The 22,241-nt window shown below is 42.8% G+C and overlaps 1 non-coding gene across 1 annotated transcript; it reads left to right on the forward strand.

Moving 5' to 3' along the window:
* The first annotated feature begins 767 nt into the window (after positions 1-767).
* On the forward strand, positions 768-895 carry LOC114888472. Its single transcript, XR_003791805.1, has one exon. It is a non-coding gene; the product is annotated as a small nucleolar RNA SNORA27 (small nucleolar RNA).
* The last annotated feature ends 21,346 nt before the right edge of the window (positions 896-22,241 follow it).

Consider the following 22,241-nt stretch of genomic DNA (forward strand, 5'->3'; position numbering starts at 1 on the left):
GGACAAATACTGTGATTCTGCTCACAAGAGACACTTAGAGTTGTCAAAATCATAGGGACAGAAAGTATAGAGTGCTGGTTGTCAGGGGCCGGAGGAAGGGGAATGGGAATTTACTCTTTAATGGGTATGGAGTTTCAGTTTTACAAGATGAAAAGGGATTTGAAAATGAGTGGTGGTGGTGTTTGCACCACAATATGAATGTCCTCAATACCACTAAACTGTACATTTTTAAATGGTTAAGATGGTACATTTTCTGACATGTGTATTCTGTCACAGTATAAATAAATAAATAAATAAATAAAACCTGTACATGTACATTTACAGTACCTTTATCCTTAATTGTCAAAAATTGGAAGGAACTAAGATGTCCTTCAGTAGGTAAATGGATAAATAGTGGTGCAGCAAACAAGGAAATGTTTTTTAGTGCTAAAAAGAAATGAGGCATCAAGCCAAAAAAAGACCTGGAGGAAGCTTAAATGCATATTACTAGGTGAAAAAGCCCAACCTGAAAAGGCTACATACTCTATGATTCCGACTATATGACATTCTGGAAAAGGTAAAATTCTGGAGACAGTCAGTTGCTAACGGCAAGGGGAGAGGGAGGGATGAATAGGTGGAATGCAGAGGATTTTCAGGGCAATATAACTATTCTGTATGATACTACAACAACAGACGCATGTCATTTCATTATACATTTGTCAAAACCCATACAACGTACAACACCAAGAGTGAGCCCTAATTAAACTATGGACTTTGGGTGACACTGATGTGTCAGTGTAGGTTCATCAAATGTGACAAATATGTTTACTGGTCATTCAAGTGGGGCAAAGGAAATATCCTTTTAAAACTCAAGCAAACTGGGTGTTTGTCTTGTAACCTGTCGGAGGAAATAAGCTGTAATTTTTTAAAATGTGACCAATATGCCACTCTGGCGGGGATGCTGATAGTGGGGGGGCCGTGCATGTGTAGGGAGGAGGGTTATGGGAACTCTCTGTACTCTGTGCTCAGCTTTGCTTTGACCCCGAAACTGATCTAAAAATAAAAGTTTATTTTTAAAAAACAGTAATGAAGAACTATAGCAAAAACTCAGTTTGTAATCAGAATGTTATGAAATATTCTGTCTAGATTCTCTCAGATCTCTTTGTAACAATTCACATCTCCCACCCATTCCTCCTTGAAGCTCTTGGCTCTTTGTACCATGCCGTCCTGGGTCTGCCTCACTCTGTTAGGGCACCTTCTCTGTCCTTATCCACCGAAGCTCCTGCTTTCTCTCCTAGACTTGCTGTAGGCACACCCCTCCGGGGTTCTCCTCAGGCATCCTTCTCTCCGAACCCACTCTCAGTTTTCAGTTACAAAGACCTATATGCACATGACCCCCACATCACCAGGCAGCTCTGAACCGTCCACCACCAAACGCCAGCCAGACCTCACCCCGCCCCGGGACACCTCCCGGCACCTGGAACTTGCCACATCTGAAGTTCATTTTCAAAACTAGCATCTATTCTGCCAAGATGAACGTGGTTCTCTCTGACTCCCAGGCTTGGATCCTCCTTTGATTACACCTTCTCTCTGGATCCCCGCATCCAATCAGCCACCAGGTTCTGTGTATTCCTCCATGTGTTTCTTTCTTGCCAACCCTGCCATCACCTCTGGAAGACAAGCCTTCTGTGCCTTCCACCTGGCATTTCTCCTTCATCCTGCAACCCATCTTCCTGCCTCAAGTCTTCCCTTCATTTTTTCATGCTTTAATCTGAAACAAAATCTGTTTTCTTCAAAATGTCTTCCCGTACAGGTTCCCTCTGTCTGCAGGAGCCTGTGTACTTGGGTCCCTGCCTTGAGCTACACTGCCCACAAGGTCTCCCCCAACCGTGAACCTCTTTGCAGCCATCACCTGGCATCTACCACATATGGCCTAAGTTTTAGTTACCTTCCTACCAGTGTCTGCACTCCCTTAACTAGACTTTAATGGCAGAACAAGTGCTTGTGCGTTACTTGAAAATGCCCACAAATACAGTAGGGCACCAACCCACAGCATCCCCAGGGGCCCAGACAGCATTCTTCTGCTTCTCAGTGGTATCATTATTAATAATATTGTCATTATTTACAATAACAAATGTTAATGAGGATGGACCACATGTAAAATCACAGGCCAGAGGAGGCCACTGACCATCAATTATTGTCTCTGTTGTACCTTCCTGCTCATTCATTTCTTCATTTCCAACAATGGCCCTACTTAGGTGAGGGGGGGAGTAAATTAGGAGTTTAAGATTAACATATACACACTCCTATACATAAAATAGATAACCAAAAAGGACAGGGAACTACACTTGATATTTTGTAATAACCTATAAGGGAAAAGAATCTGAAAAGGATTATATATATATATATATATATATATATATATATATATATATATGTATGTATGTGTGTGTGTGTGTATATATGTGTGTGTATATATCTTTTTAGTATATATATATAATCTGAATCACTGTGCTGTACACCTGAAACTAACACAACATTGCAAATCAACTATACTCCAATTTAAAAAAAAAAAGGCCCTATTTAGGTTTCTTAACCTATTTTTCTCTCCACATGCTGTTTATTCAGTCCTAGCATTTCTAACAAGTGCTTGCCTTTGAGCCTCCACTTTATGTTCTCTCTCAGTCACCATCCCCTACGTCCAGGTGCCAGCTGTTCACTGCCACCAGCCTGTTTCATCTAATTCTATTCTGTTGGCTTCAACCTTCCCAACCCTGAACATGTGAGATAATACATCCCTGCTCTTGATTGTGAACTTTTATTACCTTTAAAAATACACATATGTATACATACAGAAAGTTGTCCACCCATCATTCTAAAGAAAAGGCCTTTTTGTTTCGGGGGTTTTGGTTTTCGTTTTTTGACAGGTAACTTGAGAATATAGGACACTTCTACACTGAAAATCTAAATTCCAGTTCAAAGGCCTTGTCCTCCAAGCAGTTATGCTTCCAGTGGAGGTACTGATCTCCCAGATAGCTTTCACTTTACGAATGTGTGCATTTGTATATATTTCCTCATCATCTTTTTGTCCGTTTGTTCGCTTATTTAAAATACAATTACTGGGCTTCCCTGGTGGCGCAGTGGTTAAGAATCTGCCTGCCAATGCAGGGGACACAGGTTCAATCCCTGGTCCAGGAAGATCCCACATTGCCACGGAGCAACTAAGCCCATGCGCCACAGCTACTGAGCCCACATGCCACAACTACTGAAGCCCATGCACCTAGAGCCCGTGCTCTGCAATGAGAGAAGCCACCACAATGAGAAGCCCGCGCACCACAACCGTGCCAAACACAGCCAAAAATAAAACAAATAAAATAAATTTTAAAAAATACAGCTACCGTTTTAATGCACAGCAAGGGGCTTCCCTGGTGGCGCAGTGGTTGAGAGTCCGCCTGCCGATGCAGGGGACACGGGTTCATGCCCCGGTCCGGGAAGATCCTACATGCTGTGGAGCGGCTGGGCCCGTGAGCCATGGCCGCTGAGCCTGCGCGTCCAGAGCCTGTCGGAGCCTGTGCTCCGCAATGGGAAAGGCCACAACAGTGAGAGGCCCCCGTACTGCAAAAAAAAAAAAAATGCACAGCCAGAAAAAAAGGTATGCACACTAAAATGGTACTAGTGGCTATCTATGAAAGGTAGACTTATCGGTGACTTGTTTTATTCTTCATATTTTTCCTTTAAACTTTCCCTACCCATATAAGTGTGGCTCATCAAATGCAAAGAAAATGATAAAAATCCAAGACATGGGATTGGAAAACATAAAGTTTCTATAGGCTGCTATGTACAGACTCAGTTTTTGTTTTGTTTTGTTTTTTTAATAAATTCATTTATTTATTTTTGGCTGCGTTGGGTCTTCGTTGCTGCGTGCGGGCTTTCTCTGGTTTCGGTGAGCGGGGCTACTCTTCGTTGAGGTGCTCGGGCTTCTCACTGTGGTGGCTTCTCTTGCTGTGGAGCACGGGCTCTAGGTGTGTGGGCTTCAGTAGTTGTGGCACGCAGGCTCAGTAGTTGTGGCATACCAGTGTAGTTGCTCTGAGGCATGTGGGATCTTCCCAGACCAAGGCTCAAACACGTGTCCCCTGAATTGGCAGGTGGATTCTTAACCACTGTGCCACCAGAGAAGTCCCCAGACTCAGTTTTAATAATGCCTCTTAGGTTCTAACATAGGATGATTTTTTTTAAAGATTTTTTTGATATGGACCATTTTTAAAGTCTTTATTAAATTTGTTACAATATTGCTTTTGTTTTATGTTTTGGTTTTCTGGCCACGAGACATGTGGGATCTTAGCTCCCCAGCCAGGGATTGAACCCACACCCCCTGCATTGGAAGGCAAAGTCTTAACCACTGGATCGCCAGGGAAGTCCCCATAGGATGATTCTTAAAAGCTTTTTCCTTGAGGACAGATCAAGGTGAGAAATCTCTTCATCTCACTGCACATCCCAGTTATCAAGCTCCAAAGCCCCCCAGGTGGGAAGCAGAAACCGTGTTGTCAGAGCATGGCCCCTGAGACCTCCCCACTCCCAGTCCTCTTGGGTTCGTCTGTCACGTGAGCCATCCCTACAATTAAGACGAGTCACCCATCTGTATTGGGTGATGGAAGTCCCTACTAGAATTTCAAAACACTTTGCCAGGCTTCAATAAATTTGCTGGCAATTCCCAATTTCAGACATTTCAATTTTAGGCATTTGGAAGCCAGAAAGCCCTTCTCTCTAAGAAGAAAGAGAAATCCACACCTACATGGTGCTGACTTGCTCAGAGTTCCAACAGCAGCACCAATGAGGCATGGAGCACAGGGCTTGGAGCCCAGATGTGATCAGCGCTCTCAACTAAACCTTCTTGGCTGACACAATTCTCTTGACTCACTTCAGTATCACCCAGCCCTGGGCACACCCCAGTGCAATTACCTGCTAAAAGCATTTCTGTCACTTCCCCCCCTCTGCCCCATAGCTGTTTGACTTCCATCCAGTCCTGCAGGGCTCTGAGTTGAGCTCTTTACTGAGTCTCTATAACAGCATCCCTAAATGTGTATCTTACATTCAGGTACACAGGCAGCATTCCTGGTCACTCCCAAGCAGCAGCTGCTCCTAAATGCATGACTGCAGCTCAGTGTCCCATGGACTGGCCATGTCATCTTTAAGTATCATATGCAACCCTGCCCCTTACCTATGAACTCCTAGGCCTCCCCTTCAGAGCAGCATCGGGTTGCCCACCTTCTCCCCACCAGCATTTCAGCTTTCTGATTGACCCACCTGTGCCTTGACCAGGCAGGGGAGGAGGTGGGCAGCAGATAAGCTGCTGCTGCCCCATCTTCCCACCCATTTTAGGTTACCCTGGTCTGATCTTCTCAGTGCCCCTTTGGCTGTGGGGGCTTGAAAGTGACACCTCCAAGTCATGGCCACTATCCTCCTACCTGCTTAATGTAACACATACACAAACACACAAGCTTCAGAATGTTATTCCACGGGAGGTGTATAAAACCACGGGGTTAGAAAGACCTCAAGAGGTTATCTGGATCGTTCTCCAGCCTTTGTTCACTCACTCATTCACTCGTTCATTTACTCATCCACTCTTCATTCATTCCTTCCTTCATTAATTCATTTAGTCATTGAACAAAATTGTGCTACATGGTACCAGGCCCTGAGGGTTCAGTAGCACTGAAACCAAGATCCTTAATATGGTAGACTCAACACCCATTGTTTGGTTTTGTTTGGGGCACAGTATGCACTCCCCCTTTTGTTGACAATGGCTCCTAGATATCCTTTTGGGGAGCCACTTGTCCCCCATTCACAGTCCACAGAGTTTCGAGGGGGCTAACAACGCCCCCTGGTAGAGCCCTTGGGTGGGGACAGGCACACAACCCAGAATCTCTGACCAATCAGAGACACAGTGACTGGTCTAGGGCAGTGATTCTCAAACATTCTGGTCTCAAGACCTCTTTACACTCTTAAAAATTATGGAGAACCCCAAGAGCTTTTGATTATCTGAGTTATAAATATTTACTGTATTTGGCAATTAAAATGAGGGAATTTTAAATATTTATGTATTTATTGTACTGACCCAATAGTCATGTGAATGAATGGAGTAGCGTGGGGCAGGGGTGGAGGCCATGCGTGGGCCCAACAGCCTGGCCTCCCTCTTGCCAAAGCTGATCTGGTCACCGCCAGCAAAACGAGCCAACACTGGGCCCCGAGGTGGCACCTTCCCTCAAGGAAACCAACCAGAGCCTTGGGAGAAAAACTATATGGCACCCCTTCTATGGGGTGTGATTCCTCTTGACAGAACTGACATATGCTAATGCGAATTTGCCTTTCTTGCTCACAGACCCTCAGTTAGCACCCCTATCGAACGGCTCCAGAGTTCTGATCCACATTCTCACAGCCCTCATAACACTGCAGCCCACAAACAATCAGCAGCAGCCCCACTTTACAACAAGGAGATGTGGCAGAGCACACCTGACCAGGGGACCCACTGGTCTCTTACATATCACATCACCCAGAAGCGGCTGGCCTACCAGAGGGACAGAATTATCTGCTGGAGGAACAGCTGAGCAGCCAGTTAGGATGCAGTGCATCCTGCAGGACACTGTACACATGCTAAACCAGTGACCAGTGTATACTGATTTGTCCCCAGTAGAAAAAAAACATGGATCCAGAAACCAAGGGATGTGAGCAGGATTGGCTCCACTTATTACCACATGGGAAAGTTTTGCTTCTCATTCCTGCATCTCTGAGCTCTGCAGTTTAGCAGGTTCTGGCTCTTTAAGGGGGATAAACTTGCTGTTGGACACAGCAAGAGTCCCACTGAACTTTCAACCATATCTGCCACTAGGGAACTTTGTACACCTTACACCAAGGGACCGAAAGGCGAGGAGAAGATCTCCACCACATCTGTGGTGCAGTAGGAGCTGAGAGTTAGGATTTGGAGGACTTCAGAATGTAGAGGATGATGGAAGCCATGGTCTTGGATTAAAGAAAAAAAAAGAAAGAAAAGGGGATAATCCATTTGTCTTCAAAGTCCATCGGATAAGGAGAGGGCAACACTTTCTTCCTGGCAGCAGTTCCCTTCTTTAGAGCTTAAATCCCTCACAGTGTTAATATAATTATTTCTTCTCTGGTTCTTTCATAAAACATTTTGCATCCTTAATGACAGTAAACCCCTCCCTCAATCTTTTAGGACAAAATAATCTCTGATCCCTTTATTTTTTTTCCTAAGCAAGATCAAAATTTTACTTAAGAAACATACCTAGATAAGTTAAAAATTAATTCCAGGACACGACTTCAGAGTTCCAGGAATCAGCGAAGCTCAACAGGCATGAGCACTGCCTGGGTGACCTTTTTTTTTTTTTTTTTCCAGTCCATGTTGTCAACAACCAGCACAGATGGTGAGCTTTTCCCAGGGCCATGCTTTGCAGAATGTTTCCATGATTTTATTATTTCAAAGTTGAAAAAGAGCAAGGATTATGTGTCCCCTTAAAGAACAAAACCAAGCATCTTTAGTAGAAACCAACCCCCCTCTTTGTAAGACCATGTGCTGTGTATCCGTCTGAAGGTATTAGAGGCAGTGAGAGGGCAGGGGTCAATGTGTCACCACAGAGTGGACCAAATGCTGAACCAGAGGCTGAGATTCACCCCAGGATGTCCCCCAAGCATGGCCCTGGCTTGGTCAGTCCTCTCGGTGTTAGTTGCTCATTGCAAAGTGAAAGGATTAGGCTAAACGACAGCGGTGTTCTCTTGAAGTCAAGAAATTCCATGCTATGGTGTGTTTCCTTATGATTCCATGTTTGCAAGCAGGCTTCCCCACCCAATAGTAAATCTTCAGGGCAGACACGTGGAATTGATTTCCCTTTTTCCACCCACATAGCACAACATACATTTATCTCTGATAGTGGCCCTCAAACTTGCCGGGCTTAAGAATCACCTGTAGTGATTTATGATGTCCTAGGGTTGTAGATGCCTCAGCCTTTTGTCCAGATGTTTGGGTTTGATCTGCGATGAGGCCCAAGAATTTGCATTTCGACCCATTTTCCAGGTGATTCTAATGCAGGTGGCCCAGCACCACATTTGAGATTGGCCATTGCACACAGTGAGTACAAAATACACATTGCCGAACGACTAACAATTGTGGTATCTGTCATTTTCTCCATTGGGCCACGGCTTATTTTCTGGATGTGCTTCTTCAATACTGCTGCCTTTTAAAGCTTGAAAAATCATTTCCTTATGATGGATAAGTGATGATGATGATGATTTGAATTGGGCGATGACTGTGATTTGTTCTGATTTGCTATTCCAGATTTTTTTATATTATCAAGTACTAGGGAAATAAAATGAATTTTCGTTAGCTAAATAACATCATTTTCTCTCATCTTTCACTCTCTGAAACTCTGACAAGTCAGGTAAGTATATTTTAAAGAATAGCTAATATCTGTTCATTTATTTTTATTTCAAGTGACATTTCAGCAAAAATGCAATAATATAAAATGATTTCACTTATCTAATGTTTTCATAATTAAGTTACAAAATGATTCCCTTTTGCCTTTAAATGACTGGGGAATTTTTTGGTTTTGTTTTTGCTTTTTTTTAAAACTCAATCTCAGAGGTACTGCTCCAATGTAAAACTTTGTAGTGCCTCATTTGACCATTTTAAAAAGTATAGCTTGTAAAGCAGTGTTTAGATTTTCATAGCATTAGAATATTCTGCATGAAAATGCAATAAAGTCATAATAGGAGACAGGACAGAGGGTGGAAACAGTGCCTGGGACAGGTGTTAGGTGTCACAGTGTGAGACATAAACCAAGCCTGGGCCACCACAGGAGCTTCATCTGGCCTCTTGCTTTCAGTCTTGGTCCTTCACTCATTCTCCACCCAAGAGCCAGAGAACCCTTTTAAAACATAAATCTGCGGGCTCACCTGGTGGCGCAGTGGTTGAGAGTCCACCTGCCGATGCAGGGGACGCGGGTTCGTGCCCCGGTCCGGGAAGATCCCACATGCCGCGAAGCGGCTGGGCCCGTGAGCCATGGCCACTGAGCCTGCGCGTTCGGAGCCTGTGCTCCGCAGTGGGAGAGGCCACAACAGTGAGAGGCCCGTGTACCGCAAAAAAAACCCCAAAAAAACAAAACAAAAATCTGCTTACAGTTCTGTTACGGGCTGAATTATGCTCCCTCCTCCCCAATTCCTCCATTGAAGTCCTAACGCCCAGGACCTCAAGAATATGACTGTATTTGGAGATAGGGCCCTTAAAGAGGTAATTAAGGTAAAACGAGGTCATGAGGGTGGGCCCTAATCCAATATGACTGGTGTCTGAAGAGGACATAAGGACACAGACACACACAGAGGAAAGACCATGTGAGAACAAAGGGAGAAAACAGCCATCTACAAGCCAAGGAGAGAGGCCTCGGGAGAAACTAATCCTGCTGACAACCTGATCTCAGACTTACAGCCCCCAGAACCGTGAGAAAATAAATTCCTGTTGTTTAAGCCTCCCAGTCTGTGGTATTTTGTTATGGAAGCCCGAGCACACTAATACAGTCTCTCTCTCTCTCTCTCTCTCCTCTCTCTCTCTCTCTCTCTCTCTCTCTCTCTCTCACACACACACACACACACACACACACACACACAAATACTCCAGCCCCACTACTGCCATATTTCCTTTAAGAACCTCCAGCATCTCCCATTTCCCTTAGGATGGAGACCCATACGCTGATCTCAGCCTATAAGGCCCTGCGTGTGGGCCCTGCCAGGCCTCCATTCAGCCGCTGGACACGCTGCATCTCTGTTTGCAGCCATGATGTTCTTTCTGTGACGTATCCCTCACTCCCCAGCACCTTGCACAGGTTCTTCCTCTGCCCAGAACACTCTTTCCCCCACCCCCTCCCACCCGGTCAGCTTCTAACATTCCTTCAATACCAGCTTGAATGTCCTTCTTTACGAGCTCCATCACAGATACTTTCACTACAGCAGACCATTCTATAAACTCTCATGGTCCTTAGACATTTCCTCCATGATATATAGACTTTTTCCTCCATGTACAGACTTAAAATTTTTTTTTATATGCATTCATCTGATTATGTTATTCATGAGCTCTAAGAGGGCAGGGACCATGTCTCTTTTGCTCCCTATTGAATTCCCAGGGCCTCACAGAGGGCCTGGCACATAGTAGGTGCTCAACCAATAATTGTTGAATCAACGAATTTATACCTACTGCTGGTCTTGGGGAAATGGATGGGTCAGAGTGTACAACGGAAAGGGGACTAGTTAACAACTTTAGGTATAGGAGGAGCTCCATCAATGGCTGAAAGCTGACCTTAGAAACAACTCCCCTCTATTTGCAAGATGATCTTTAGTTACCAGAACTAGCAATTACTGATTTCACTCCACTGCCGATACAGACACTAAACACCCAACTGGCCCTCAGCTGGGCAATGGGAGGCCCTGCATTCACCCTGACCTTGACTTTGACCATTTCCTATGACCTCTACCCCTCTAAAAATCAAGGTTCCCCAACCCTTGGCATACTTTGGCCACTTGCTTGCCTTCTGGCCACTTGTTCTCCAAGCCCTACCCCTCCCTCCTATCCCCTTAGGAAGCAGTTTTTCTTGTGAACTTGTCATTATTCTCAAACCTGACAGCATGACAATCACACAGAGCCATTTTAAGAGCAACATTCCTGGGCCCCAGCCCCAAAGATTACCAAGTTCACCTGGAAAGAAAGCATCGTCTGTTGCCATCTGTTCTTAAGTGATGAGCCACACTATCTTGACCTCTCTCAGTGTTAGAGTAAATTTATTTGAGTGGTTGAACTAGCTTAACTGTTTTCCAAACAGTGGCCTGGGATGATATGAAATTTGATAAGTACCGTGTAAGGTCCTAGCTGTATGATGACAAGTAGCATGTGTGCTGTGGCTCATAGTTGACAGATTCCTCCTTAGCCCTCCACTCATTTGCTTCTCCCAACCCTGTGAAGGCAGGAGAGAGAGCACAGCCACAAGGCCTCGTCATGGGCAGGGACACCGTGGTAAGTTCCTTGCCGGGGTTACATATTAGAAACGGCAATTGTGCCACAGGTCAAACCTCTAAGCGCACGGAGCAGAAGTGGTCACTACCTGGCATCCACAGCCCTTCTCTCTGCCATTAAAACCACTACCAAATGCTTTCTGAATTCCGAATGAAAGCTGAGGTGAAATCAACGCAGCCTAATAGAAATGCATTTAATAATTATTTCTTAAATGTCTCCTGAGTGCGGGCGCTCATCTAGAAGCTCAGTGACGCAGCAGTAGCAAAGCACATCAGGACCTCACTCACACAGCAAGCTTTCTGATGGGCAGAGCCCAGGTTGGCTGCCCCTTTCAGAGAAGGCTGATTGGATGCCCAAATTCATGACAGTAATGAAATGGATACTAAGAACATCTCTGTTTGAAAAGCATTTCTTTAAATAGGTTATCCTTAGGCTAATACACAAAATACACATTTCCACTAAAACCAAATAACCAGAAACATTTTTAAGGCATGGTTTTACTACTGCCTTGTAACCCCAGAGGAAAAGAAATACAAGACAGAAAGACTGAAGGGGATTTTTTTTTTTAATTTCTAGACCACTTGTCACCTGTGTGCCATGTGCAAACTACTTCACCTCTTCCTGCCTCAGTCTCCTTACCTGCAAGATGAGAACTACAACAGCACCTATCCCAAGGTGTTAATGGAAAGAACAAATGAACTAACAGCTCCAAAGCACCCAGGACAGTGTTGGACACACAATACGCCAACCTCGAAAGCCCCTGTTATTTCCATTCAAGTCATCTTTCGAAGACATTTCTTTCACCTGTGAATGCTGGATTTTATCTTCTACTTCTCACTTCCTCTTAGGTTGCCTTTCTGCCTTCCCTGAAATTCACAATCACTCCCAATTTAATATCCACCATGAATTTAATTAAAGTTCTGTTAGCACCTACCTCTTCTAGACCATTGAGGAGGCTGTTAGATAAAATGTAATAAAGGTCCCTCGAGCAGCCCAGCAGACATTGCTATTAATCATTGTTTACTTCTCCACAGCCTGTGTTCATACTGGATGGCCATTTCCAAACCCAGTTGAATAAACTCAGCTAATATGACTTTATTTTTTTTAATGGTGTCAAGCGCCTTTCAAAAGCCATGGTACATAGTGGTGCTGAGTGGAAGCCCTGGCTTCTCCCCTCACCTGGGCTGGCACGGCTGAGGATGGATTTGAGTACCTGTGGGCAGTGATGTTCCCTCCTCGATACTCTCCCTCCACCATTCACGCCCCCCTCCCATGCACACAAATGAAAATCTCTCAAACTCCACTGTTAGAAATCCTGTCCTTGAACAATCTCTTCTCAAAAAACTTCCCAGCTACCCTGGAAAGGGTGATAGAGGAAGTGCATATTGTTATTAATGTCTTTAAATTACTTCTGGAACAAGGAAATTGATAAACTAAATACATCTCATTCCGAATGGACTCCAGTCCTACTCCTCTGGGCCCACCAGGCCAGGCCCCCCATGACAAGACTGAGTGCAGCCTGCCTGTGTGCGGCTGTGTAGGGAGTGGACATGAAGGGAAGGCAAAAAAAGGGGGCACCAGGTAGAGAGGGTCACATTGAACACAACCTCCTCTCTTTCCCCAGAGCTGATTGATCCAACACTGCCTCTTTCTGCAACCCACACCCCAGCCTAAAGTATCTGCTACAACCCCAGCAGACTGGTCACAGCTGAGTTTATAAACACCTGCTCCCTCTCACCTTCTCAAGGGTCTGTGAGGTGTTTATACGTGGTTTAGAGGTATACAGTTCAGGGCTTGAAGGCAAATGATCCGGGTTCTAGCCCTGACTTCAGCACTTCCTATCAATTTCCTCACCTTGAACATAAAAGTAGTAACTGCTACTGCAAAGAGCTGTGGTAAAGATTCAGAGAGATTCTATACATGATGTCACTCAAACCTCATTGCTGCTAGGAGAGAAAATTAGGTTGTGCTGACAGAGAATTTTTCAGAGAACAAAGAGAGTGAAATTTAGTGAATCTGTCAATTTGTGTACCTTTGATGGTTTCGGTTTAAATCATACTCTGATCTTAAATAACAGCCAGAAAGGACCTGTGAGGTCCTCTGGCCCAATGTCTTACTCTAATCAGGAAGCCCTGACAGCCTTGCTACTCAAAGTGTGGTGCTTGGAGCACAGCATCAATACCACCTGGGAGCTTTTAGAAATGCAGACCCTTGGGTCCCACCATCAATCTACTCACCTCATTCAAGAATCTGAATTTTGACAAGATGATTTGTATGCATATTAAAGTTTAAGATCACTGCCCTACATAATACCCTTTATAGATGGTCTGAGAATCAATAGCTTAACAAAGCCATACTGTGCGTGCGTGTGTGTGTGTGTGTGTGTGTGTATGTGTGTGTGTGCGCGCGTGTAGGGGAGGGTGCCCAGGGATTAGAGCATTCAAATGTCATAAAACTCCTTTCCAGAAGCAACGAACTTTTGAGTGGGCTATTCTAAAAATGAAGAGAGAGTTCATACATATGTAAATTCTCATCTTCTTTATTTTGACCTTGAACCAAGCTGATTCTTATTTTCCTCCTTTCTGCTCTCTGAGTCACTTGATTTCCGTTTGTTTTGTAATTCCTCTTTGGGGAATTGGGCACTTCAGTGCCAGGAGGGATTAATATTTATCCCATTTTCAACCCAGTTTCTGGATAGGTGGCAGTTTGTTCAGCCCCAGGACTGCCTGCAGAGGTGGGTGTGGATGAAGACCCATGCATACCAGGACTTGTGAACCTGTGAGTTTAAGTTCAACTAAAACAGAGGGTAGAGTACAATCTAGGTTCCCCTTGGTCTCCAGTTTTTGCACTGCCATCTGACAAACACTGGCCTGCAAAATCCAAAGATGCACTGCCCTTCAGTGGCTTCACTGGAAGAAGATTCAGGAGAGCCTGAAACCCCCTCCTGGCTCCTTTAAGCCTTTTTCCAGGCTCGTCCTCTGCAAGATGCCCAACCACAGATTTCCACTTTCCTGAATCCCTCTCAATTACATATGTTCTCAGATTTAAACATATATATATATATTTCAGAATCACTACAGGTTTTTCAACTAGATTAGAGTTTTCCCAATGAGCAGAAACATGTCTCAACAACTTTGGGGAGGCACCAAGGCGACACTTAGAATCACTAAGAAACTATGTGTCTTGGAGACTTGGACTTCCTGAGCCTCCGTTTCCTCAACTGTGAAACAGAAATAATAATTATCATGAGAATTAAGCAGCAAAAAAGGGTTAGCACATAGAAAGTACACAATGAAGACAACTGGCCACAGAAATGAGACAAGCCCGGCACCACCACATCCTCTTCTCTCCCTTCAGTGGAGGAGCAAGAAGGTAGTAGAATGGCTGCTCACATAATACAATATGGGTCCTGGTTTCCTTAGTATCCATCATTGAATTTGTCTTTGTTCATCGAACAATTTGCATGTCAGTAAGAAGCCTTGAAAATGACCGCAGAGCGCTGGCTGAATGAAAAGTGGGAAATGCCTAATGTAACCCAAGTGACAAATTCTCATTTTCCTGTTCTCTGAAATGTATGAAATTTCCCCTGCAAGGTTTGGGTCCCCTTCTATGTGAGAAGAGAATCTGAACGTCAGACAGGGGGGTGGGGGTAGAAGCGAGACGAAGAGAGGGTACCTGATGCAGACAGTAAAGTGAATGAGATCGAAGCTAATTAGACGCTTCTGAAATACCCACATCTTCTAAAAACCAGGAGAAAACACGGATGAGCTGCAGCTGGCAGATTGCATCTTGTTGCCTAGCACTGGCTGAAGTGACTGGGAGCTGCCAGGCAACCCATCCTCCTGGGCTCAGTGATCCAGCAAACGCTAGACAGATGCTGTTCCTCCGCTACCCCGCCACCCCTCACAATTCTCTCATCTGTGAGATTCACACCTGATTAATGTTTCCTCTGGACTTCTTTCCGTTTGGATAGGGCACTGCGACGTGCAGCATTGCCCGTGCTCAAGTGAGCCTGGCTGCCAACCTAAAGAATGCCTCCCGGCAAAAAAACAAATGACTCTCTAAAAATTAAACTCTTGGAAGATTGAAGCTTGAAACTCTGGAGTGCAGGGTGAGAATCTGAACCATTTCTTGTAGAAATTATCAAATTACCACCTGCATCAAAAGCAGATTTGTCTGGTACTGATGAGAATGCCCTGAGCCAGACTGCAAAGTCACCCAAGTCTATTCTCATCACCCTAAATTATTTGGGGGGAGGGGAGGTGCTTTTCCCTAGCAGGGAGCTTCCTCTAACTGTTTACAGGGTTTAGTCTTTCCAGCAAATCTGCTCCATCCTATGAAAGAGCTGAGTGTAAATACAAATGATTGATAACAGCTTACTCTTACCCTAGCCTACTCTCCTCAGGAGTGTTTACATCATAAGGATGCAAGGTAGAATTTCAGGAAGGACGTAGAGAAAGCAATTTTTTTGTCCTTCTTTCTTCCCTCTCTTCCTTCCTGTTTAACAAAAATCATAATACAACAGTGGTGACCTATTTAGCTGGGCTGCTTACTAGTTCCTACTCTCCAGGAACCTCTGATGATAAAAGATATTAAACTATTGAAGAGAGTATTGTTGATCACACACTATTAAAGAGAATTACTTGCTGTAGTTTTGCCAGATCTCAGGTATATTGGAGCTTTCTGGATTAATGAGATAGAGGTTTTCATTCTGAGCAGGGCATTACTATTTCTCCCTTTCCATTTATTCAGTGTTTATAACTTTTCAAAGTGTTTCCACATCTATTACCCCACTGTTCTATAAACACCTATGCTCTGATGCACATAAGTTAATTACATTGCTTTTCATTTAGGATAGAGAGAGAGATTGAAGAAAACTGCAGAGCATAGTGGGAATGAATTTCAGTCCACAAACTCAGGTGCAATGGAAATTCCACTCTATTTAGGTCAACTTAATTTGGAATTGAGGCCCATCCCAATGGACTGGAAAAATTCAGTATCAGTCATTTTCGCCCTAGAATCCAGGAGGCTTGGGAAGTGCCTGGAAAATGGAGCGAAATTCCCTTACCCCGAGTCTATGGTAGTTACTGTGGTATTCTCAGATCCAAGCTCATGTGGTCCCTTGAAGCTCTTGCCTTCCATCCCACAGGTGAGGCACCAAATCTTTGCTGAGTCCTGGAGTCTGGAGACCTCAAGCCACCACCAACCATCTCCTCTGAGGTCCCTGACACACCTTCACCCTCTGATCTCCAGCCTTTCCTATCCTGAGAGAATCATCTCTCCTTTGCTACACACAAGACTGCTCTTCTTCTTGACTGCCCCCAAAATGCTCCACCCCCACCAATCTTGAGTTATGCCTTCGATGGCTTAGATTTCAGGAAAATGCAAAAGCAATAATTTTCAACTGGTTCTTCTTTGAATGTCACCAATTATTTGTTCTCAAGAATTTGAATCACATGTGACCAACAAGGGCTTAATTTCCAAAATATACAAACAGCTCATACAACTCAGTAACAAAAAACAAACAACCCAATCAAAAAATGGGCAGAAGATCAAAGTAGACACTTCTCCAAAGAAGACATACAGATGACCAACAGGTACATGAAAAGATGTTCAACATCGCTAATTATTAGAGAAATGCAAATCAAAACTATCATGAAGTATCACCTCACACCAGTCAAAATGGCCATCATTAAAAAGTCTAGAAATAACAAATGCTGGAGAGCCTGTGGCGAAAAGGGAACCCTCCTACACTGTTGGTGGGAATGTAAATTGGTGTAGTCACTATAGAAACCAGTGTCGAGATTCCTCAAAAAACTAAAAACAGAGTTGCCATATGACCCAGCAATCCCACTTCTGGGCATGTATCCAGACAAAACTATAATACAAAAAGATACATGCAGCCTATGTTCATAGCAACACCATTCACAATAGCCAAGAAATGGAAACAACGTAAATGTCGATCAACAGATGAACAGATAAGGAAGATGTGGTATATATATACAATGGAATACCACTCAGCCATCAAAAACAATGAAATAATGTCATTTGCAGCAACATGGATAGACCTAGAGATTATCATACTAAGTGAAGTAAATCAGAAAGAGAGACAAATACCATATGATATCACTTATATGTGGAATCTAAAATATGACACAAATGAACTTATCTACGAAACAGAAACAGACTCACAGACATAGAAAACAGACTGGTGGTTGTCAAAGGGGATGGGGGCTGAGGGAGGGATGGATAGGGAGTTTGGGATTAGCAGATGCAAACTATTTATATTATATATAGAATGGATAAACAACAAGGTCCTGCTGTATAGCACAGGGAGCTATATTCAATATCCTGTGATAAACCATAATGGAAAAGAATATGAAAAAGTATGTGTGTGTATATATATATTTGTATAACTGAATGACTTTGCTGTACAGTAGAAATGAACACCACATTGTAAATCAACTATACTTCAATAAAATAAAATTTTTAATTAATTTATTTACTACTTATTTTTGCCTGCATTGGGCCTTCATTGCTGCGTGTGGGCTTTCTCTAGTTGCGGTGAGTGCGGGCTACTCTTTGTTGCGGTGCGCGGGCTTCTCATTGTGGTGGCTTCTCTTGTTGCAGAGCACGGTCTCTAGGTGTGAGGGCTTCAGTAGTTGTTGCTTGCAGGCTCTAGAGCACAGGCTCAGTAGTTGTGGCACACGGGCTTAGCTGCTCCGCAGCATGTGGGATCTTCCCGGACCAGGGCTCAAACCCGTGTCCCCTGCATTGGCAGGTGGATTCTTAACCACTGCGCAACCAGGGAAGCCGAACAAAAAAACTTTTAAAGAAGGATTTGAATCACAAATGGATTTGCACTAGTGATATTTTTAGAGTGTCTTCACAGAATTTTCATTGAAAACTTTGTATATATATATTTTTTAACATCTTTATTGGAGTATAATTGCTTTACAATGGTGTGTTAGTTTCTGCTTTATAACAAAGTGAATCAGTTATACATATACATATGTTCCCATATCTCTTCCCTCTTGCGTCTCCCTCCTTCCCACCCTCCCTATCCCACCCCTCTAAGTGGCCACAAACCACCGAGCTGATCTCCCTGTGCTATGCGGCTGCTTCCCACTAGCTATCTATTTTACGTTTGGTAGTGTATATATGTCCATGCCAGTCTCTCACTTTGTCACAGCTTACCCATCCCCCTCCCCATATCCTCAAGTCCATTCTCAAGTAGGTCTGTACCTTTATTCCCATCGTACCCCTAGGTTCTTCATGACTTTTTTTTTTCCTTAGATTCCATATATACGTATTAGCATACGGTATTTGTTTTTCTCTTTCTGACTTACTTCACTCTGTATGACAGACTCTAGGTCCATCCACCTCACTACAAATATCTCAATTTCGTTTCTTTCTGTGGCTAATATTCCATTGTATATATGTGCCACATCTTCTTTATCCATTCATCTGATGATGAACACTTAGGTTGCTTCCATGTCCTGGCTACTGTAAAGAGAGCTGCAATAAACATTTTGGTACATGACTCCTTTTGAATTATGGTTTTCTCAGGGTATATGCCCAGTAGTGGGATTACTGGGTCGTATGGTAGTTCTATTTTTAGTTTTTTAAGGAAGCTCCATACTGTTCTCCATAGTGGCTGTATCAATTTACATTCCCACCAATAGTGCAAGAGTGTTCCCTTTCCTCCACACCCTCTCCAGCATTTATTGTTTCTAGATTTTTTGATGATGGCCATTCTGACTGGTGTGAGATGATATCACATGGTAGTTTTTTTTGTTGTTTTTGTTTTTGTTTCGTTACGCAGGCCTCTCACTGTTGTGGCCTCTCCTGTTGCGGAGCACAGGCTCCGGATACACAGGCTCAGCAGCCATGGCTCATGGGCCTAGCTGCTCCGTGGCATGTGGGATATTTCCCAGACCGGGACACGAACCCACATCCTCTGCATCAGCAGGCAGATTCACAACCACTGTGCCACCAGGGAAGCCCTCTCACTGTAGTTTTGATTTGAATTTCTCTAATGATTAATGATGTTGAGCATTCTTTCATGTGTTTGTTGGCAATCTGTATATCTTCTTTGGAGAAATGTCTATTTAGCTCCTCTGCCCATTTTTGGATTGGGTTGTTTGGTTTTTTGTTACTGAGCTGCATGAGCTGCTTGTAAATCTTGGAGATTAATCCTTTGGCAGTTGCTTCATTTGCGAATATTTTCTCCCATTCTGAGGGTTGTCTTTTGGTCTTGTTTATGGCTTCCTTTGCTGTGCAAAAACTTTTAAGTTTCATTAGGTCCCATTTGTTTATGTTTGTTTTTATTTCCATTTCTCTAGGACGTGGGTCAAAATGGATCTTACTGTGATTTATGTCATAGAGTGTTCTGCCTATGTCTTCCTCTAAGAGTTTGATAGTGTCTAGCCTTACATTTAAGTCTTTAATCCATTTTGAGTTTATTTTTGTGTATGGTGTTAGGGAGTGTTCTAATTTCATTCTTTTACATGTACCTGTCCAGTTTTCCCAGCACCACTTAGTGAAGAGGCTGTCTTTTCTCCACTGTATATTTTCGCCTCCTTTATCAAAGATAAGGTGACCAGATGTGCATGGGTTTATCTCTGGGCTTTCTATCCTGTTCCATTGATCTATATTTCTGTTTTTGTGTCAGTACCAAACTGTCTTGATTACCGTACCTTTGTAGTATAGTCTGAAGTCAGGGAGCCTGATTCCTCCAGTTCCATTTTTCGTCCTCAAGATTGCTTTGGCTATTCAGGGTCTTTTGTGTTTCCATACAAATTGTGAAATTTTTTGTTCTAGTTCTGTGAAAAATGCCAGTGGTAGTTTGATAGGGATTGCATTAAATCTGTAGATTGCTTTGGGTAGTATAATCATTTTCACAATGTTGATTCTTCCAGTCTAAAAACATGGTATATCTCTCCATCTATTTGTATCATCTTTAATTTCTTTCATCAGTGTCTTATAATTTTCCGCATACAGGTCTTTTGTCTCCTTAGGTAGGTTTATTCCTAGATATTTTATTCTTTTTGTTTCAGTTGTAAATGGGAGTGTTTTCTTGATTTCATTTTCAGATTTTTCATCATTAGTGTATAGGAATGCCAGAGATTTCTGTGCATTAATTTTGTATCCTGCTACTTTACCAAATTCATTGATTAGCTCTAGTAGTTTTCTGGTAGCATCTTTAGGATTCTCTATATAGAGTATCATGTCGTCTGCAAACAGTGACAGCTTTACTTCTTCTTTTCCGATTTGGATTCCTTTTATTTCTTTTTCTTCTCTGATTGCTGTGGCTAAAACTTCCAAAACTATGTTGAATAATAGTGGTGAGAGTGGGAAACCTTGTCTTGTTCCTGATCTTAGTGGAAATGGTTTTAGTTTTTCACCATTGAGGATTATGTTGGCTGCGGGTTTGCCATATATGGCCTTTACTATGTTGAGGAAAGTTCCCTCTATGCCTACTTTCTGCAGGGTTTTTATCATAAATGGGTGTTGAATTTTGTAGAAAGCTTTTTCTGCATCTACTGAGATGATCATATGGTTTTTCTCCTTCAATTTGTTGATATGGTGTATCACATTGATTGATTTGCATATACTAAAGAATCCTTGCATTCCTGGAATAAACCCCACTTGATCATGGTGTATGATCCTTTTAATGAGCTGTTGGATTCTGTTTGCTAGTATTTTGTTGAGGATTTTTGCATCTATGTTCATCAGTGATACTAGCCTATAGTTTTCTTTCTTTGTGACATCTTTGTCTGGTTTTGGTATCAGGGTGATGGTGGCCCCGTAGAATGCGTTTGGGAGTGTTCCTCCCTTTGCTACATTTTGGAAGAGTTTGAGAAAGATAGGTGTTAGCTCTTCTCTAAATGTCTGATAGAATTCGCCTGTGAAGCCATGTGGTCCTGGGCTGTGGTTTGTTGCAAGATTTTTAATCACAGTTTCAATTTCAGTGCTTGATATTGGTCTGTTTATATTTTCTATTTCTTCCTGGTTCAGTCTCGGAAGGTTGTGCATTTCCAAGAATTTGTCCATTTCTTCCAGGTTGTCCATTTTATTGGCATAGAGTTGCTTGTAGTACTCTCTCATGATCCTTTGTATTTCTGCAGTGTCAGGTGTTACTTCTCCTTTTTCATTTCTAGTTCTATTGATTTGAGTCTTCTCCCGTTTTTTCTTAATGAGTCTGGCTAATGGTTTATCCATTTTGTTTATCTTTTCAAAAAACCAGCTTTTAGTTTTATTGATCTTTGCTATCGTTTCCTTCATTTCTTTTACATTTATTTCTGATCTGACCTTTATGATTTCTTTTCTTCTGCTAACGTTGGGGTTTTTTTGTTGTTCTTTCTCTAATTGCTTTAGGTGCAAGGTTAGGTTGTTTATTTGAGATGTTTCTTGTTTCTTAAGGTAGGATTGTATTGTTATAAACTTTCCTCTTAGAACTGCTTTTGCTGCATCCCATAGGTTTTGGGTCATCGTGTCTCCATTGTCATTTGTTTATAGGTATTTTTTGATTTCCTCTTTGAGTTTTTCAGTGATCACTTGGTTATTAACTAGTGTATTGTTTAGCCTCCAGGTGTTTGTATTTTTTACAGATCTTTTCCTGTAATTGATATCTAGTCTCATAGCGTTGTGGTCGGAAAAGATACTTGATACGATTTCAATTTTCTTAAATTTACTGAGGCTTGACTTGTGGCCCAAGATATGATCTATCCTGGAGAATGTTCCATAAGCACTTGAGAAGAAACTGTATTCTGTTGTTTTTGGATGGCATGTCCTATAAATATCAGTTAAGTCCATCTTGTTTAATGTATCATTTAAAACTGTGTTTCCTCATTTATTTTCATTTTGGATGATCTGTCTATTGGTGAAAGTGGGGTGTTAAAAGTGCCCTACTATGATTGTGTTACTGCCCATTTCCCCTTTTATGGCTGTTAGTATTTGCCTTATGTATTGAGGTGCTCCTATGTTGGGGGCATAAATATTTACAATTGTTATATCTTCTTCTTGGATTGATCCCTTGATCATTATGTAGTATCCTTCTTTGTCTCTTCTAATAGTCTTTATTTTAAAGTCTATTTTGTCTGATGTGAGAATTGCTACTCCAGCTTTCTTTTGGTTTCCATTTGCATATATCTTTTTCCATCCCCTCACTTTCAGTCTGTATGTGTCCCTAGGT

This window comes from Monodon monoceros, unplaced genomic scaffold, assembly GCF_005190385.1.
Source record: "Monodon monoceros isolate NGI ecotype Baffin Bay Population unplaced genomic scaffold, NGI_Narwhal_1 Super_Scaffold_8, whole genome shotgun sequence".
NCBI lineage: Eukaryota > Metazoa > Chordata > Mammalia > Artiodactyla > Monodontidae > Monodon > Monodon monoceros.